The following is a 3,909-nucleotide window of genomic DNA, read 5'->3' as shown; positions in this document are numbered from 1 at the left end:
CGAGACTGTTCGAACCTAATCTTTAATAACCTCTCATATTGGACTTGGTGCTCGGGGATAGTGAATCCCATATCCTCCGGCTCAGGGGATGGCTCACGTGGACGCTTGTCTTCTTGCTTCTTCAACCGGGGTGCCATATCTACAAAAAATTGAAGAAGAATCGATCAAAGAAGCTCACAAAGTAACATTGCAGAAATCCACACGGTCTTGTGGAAATTCCACAAACCCGTGTGGATCCACGATGCATGAAAACTGCACGGCCCTTGTGCCAAAATTTCAAAAATACAACATCAAATCGTTTCTAACTCTTTCTAAGCACGTATAGACCATCTAATCATAAAAACGAAGCAGAATTCACCATTTTAATTAGTTAAAATCAAGTATGGCGAAGAGAAGAGTGAAAGAAGGTCTACCGACAAGATGAAGATGAAAACTTTGAAAATGGCCGGAAAACTCGAGTAAAACCTCTCTGGATCGATGGTGCGAGGTCGGAAGAGTGAATGAGTGTGTTCTCTGAGCGATTGGGAGTATGGAGATGAAGAAACTTGAAGAGGTTTTAAAGGAAACCCGCGACCCTTGATGTTTTGTACATCCACACGGGCATGTGGAAATTACCCACGGCCGTGTGACTCCAAAGGAGAGCTTTACAAGGGCGAACACACGTCCCTGTGACTTCTTGGGATGATGCTTATTTTCTCTAAATGCATCCACACGGGCATGTGGAAATTTTCCATGCCCGTGTGCCCGACCCACAGGGGCACCAACACGTTCCTGTGGCTTCTCTGTCCAATTGAGAAAAATTCTAAGTGTTCCACACGCCTCTATGGAAATTTCACACAGGCCTGTGGATCTTCATAGGGGTACTCACAGAGGCATTCACACGCCCCTATGTCTTCTCCAGATGGCGAGGCCTTGTCTGCAAGAAATCACATGGGCGTGTGAAAATTACTCACGCCCGTGTGTAATGCACAGGGCCAGACACATGGGTAGACACACGCCCTTGTGTCTTCTCATGATAGAGCTCTAACCATCTAGAGAGAAACACACGCCCGTGTGGAAATTACATGCAGGCGTGTGATCGTCACAAGGTTATTCAAAGGGGTAGACACACGCCCCTGTGTCATCTCGGGATGAGCTCTAAATAAAAGCACAAGCACGTGTGGAAATTCCACATGGCCATGTGTTTTCTTTGGATGACTTAGAAAAATCTGTAGACTTTGCAAAAAATTCCTGAACATGTATATATATTCAGAGCCTACCTCTACAATGCAAGACTGACCAGAGAAGACATGGAAAACACACTCAAATGACTAAGAACTCTGCCAAAACACATTTAAGCATAAGAAAACATCAATGATCAACTTGAAAAACATAACAATTTGCATGCAAAAATCAAGACACCAACACTCAAAGCCTTATTCATGAAAGTTCTAAACTAAAAACTAGAAAAACAGTAAAGACTTGGGTTGCCTCCTAAGAAGCGCTTGTTTAACGTCACTGAGCTTGACATACCTCTTCTTACCTCACAGGGGCTCATAAATGAAGGTTTCCCTCTTGCCCATGACCTGAAAGCATGATGAACATAGTCTTTTGAAGATAGAGTGGGAGTTATCAGATTTGTTACCGCACAAGGGTTCGTCACCCTTACTCCATTTTTTTTTCTCATCCCCATTAGCCTTGGGGCGTTTCTTGTGACGTCTCCTTGCACGCTTCATCTTTCGAAGCATTTTCTTCATGATCCCCGGGGTAGATGGTACATTTTCCTCCAAAATAAACATTAAGACTTCTTCATTTTCAACTTCTTGGTTTAACAACCCTTTGTACAAGTCCGGATTCAATATTTCCTAGACATATTCATTAATTAGTTCATCGGTAGTGTCAAGAAAATAAAAAGTATCATAAAAGTCAAGAGAATGTCGCATGGCTAATGAGGCAGTATGTAAGCTTGTCGTCTTCAACCCTCAATGTCAACTCCCTACCGTCCATGTCGATAAGTGCCTTGGAAGTGCGCAAGAATGACCTCCCAAGTATTAAAGTAACATCTATATCCTTATCAACATCCAACACTACAAATTCTACAGAATATATGTACTTGTCGACCTTGACAGGCACGTCTTCAGTGATGCCCCTTGAATGTCTCACCTTTCGGTTTGCAATTTTAAAGTCATTCAAGTGGGCCTAGGCTTTCCCAAGCCTAGCTTCTGAAAGAAAAAAATATGGCATGACGTTGATACTAGCCACTAAATCTGCCAATGTCGTTTCTTCAACCATGTTACCAATGTTCCACTGAATAACAAAGCTTTCAGGGTCTTTCTTCTTGTTCAGCATATTATTTTGCAACACCGCTGAACAAGAGGCATCTAAGATCACCGATGCACTTTCCTCCAACTTCCTCTTGTTGGTCAAAATATCCTTCAAAAACTTTGCATACCAAGGCATTTGGGACAACGCCTCCACAAAAGGAATGTTGATGTGCAATTGCTTGAATCGACCCAAGAACATCTTGTATTGCTTATCATTTTGGTCATTCTTCAACCTTGAAAGATAAGGGATTCTTGGCTTGTAAGGTGGGGGGGCCATCTCCTTCTCTTTGTTTACTCTCTCCTCAACCTCCATGACCTCGGGTGCTTCAACATTGGTCTTCTCACTTGGAAGCCTACCTTTAACCTCACTACCACTTCTCAAAGTGACCGCCTTCATATGTTCTCTCCGATTATTTTCAATGTTACTAGGCAAGCTTCCTTGTGGCCTCTCCAACAACGACTTCATAATTTGACCCACTTGATTTTCTAGATTGTGTAATCACGCGGTGTGGTTGCGAAGTGTAGCTTTGACCAATTGGAACCTTGTATCCGATGATTGGATGAATCGTGTCAAAGCTTTCTCTAAGTTGGTCATTCAGGTCTCCAAGCCTGAAACTCGGTTCTCCATGTTCGGGGATTGTTGTTGTTGTTGGAAACCAAGTGGTGCTGTGGCCTTTTGTTGCCCTTGATTATTCCAAGAAAAGTTCAGATGGCTCATCCAACTAGGATTGTAGGTATTGCTATATGGATTTCCTTGGCCCCTCATCGCATTACCTAAAAAATCAACTTGTTCCATGGAGGATGTACCACCGATAGCTATCTGGCAATCGAATGGAGCATGGCCTCCTCCACATTTGTTACAATTCGTCACGGCAGCCAATCCAGGAGAAGTTAGAGTGTCTAACGTTTTGCTCAATGACTCCATTTGGGCCACCAACGATGTAACCGCATCAATCTCTTGGAGACTGCCCACTTTATTCTTCTCTCTTGCATTCCATTGGTAGCTATTCAAATCCATTTCTTCAATCAATTGTTGTGCTTCTCCGGGGGTCTTGCTACCCAAAGTACCTCTTGCTGCTGCATCATGTAACTGCCTTGTGCTAGGGTTTAACCCATTGTAAAAAGTCTGAATAATCATCCTCTCGGGGAACCCATGTTGAGGACACTTCCGTAGGAGCTCCTTGAACCTTTCCTATGTCTTAAATAGAGACTCTAATTCTATTTGCATGAAGGAGGATATTTCATTCCTAAGCTTTGCAGACTTTCCGAGAAGGAAATATCGGGCAAGAAAAGCTTCTACCATCTCCTCCAATGTGGTGATCGATGCTATAGGTAATGAATGTAGCCATTGCTTCACTCTCCCCTTCAAGGAAAATGGGAAGGCTCTCAACTTGATGGCATCATCCGTAACACCATTGCTCTTAAGCATGTCGCACACTTCCAAGAAATTCTCTATGGGACTGTTTGGATCCTCAACGGCCAAACTATAAAACTGTGCGGACTGCTGTAACATGTGGAAGAATGCCGGCTTTAGCTCAAAATTCTGAGCCATAATCGGTGCACACACAATACTAGACTGTGTGCCCAAGACTGAGGGTCTGGCATA

The 3,909-nt window shown here is 43.3% G+C and overlaps 1 non-coding gene across 1 annotated transcript; it reads left to right on the top strand.

The window, feature by feature from the left end:
* The first annotated feature begins 3,451 nt into the window (after positions 1-3,451).
* Positions 3,452-3,558, top strand: LOC120250865. Its single transcript, XR_005533197.1, has one exon. It is a non-coding gene; the product is annotated as a small nucleolar RNA R71 (small nucleolar RNA).
* Positions 3,559-3,909: the final 351 nt, after the last annotated feature.

The sequence above is a fragment of the Dioscorea cayenensis genome, chromosome 19 (assembly GCF_009730915.1).
Source record: "Dioscorea cayenensis subsp. rotundata cultivar TDr96_F1 chromosome 19, TDr96_F1_v2_PseudoChromosome.rev07_lg8_w22 25.fasta, whole genome shotgun sequence".
Classification (NCBI taxonomy): domain Eukaryota; kingdom Viridiplantae; phylum Streptophyta; class Magnoliopsida; order Dioscoreales; family Dioscoreaceae; genus Dioscorea; species Dioscorea cayenensis.
Note: the sequence above shows the minus strand (reverse complement) of the source record. Positions and strands in the feature narration are given on the sequence as shown.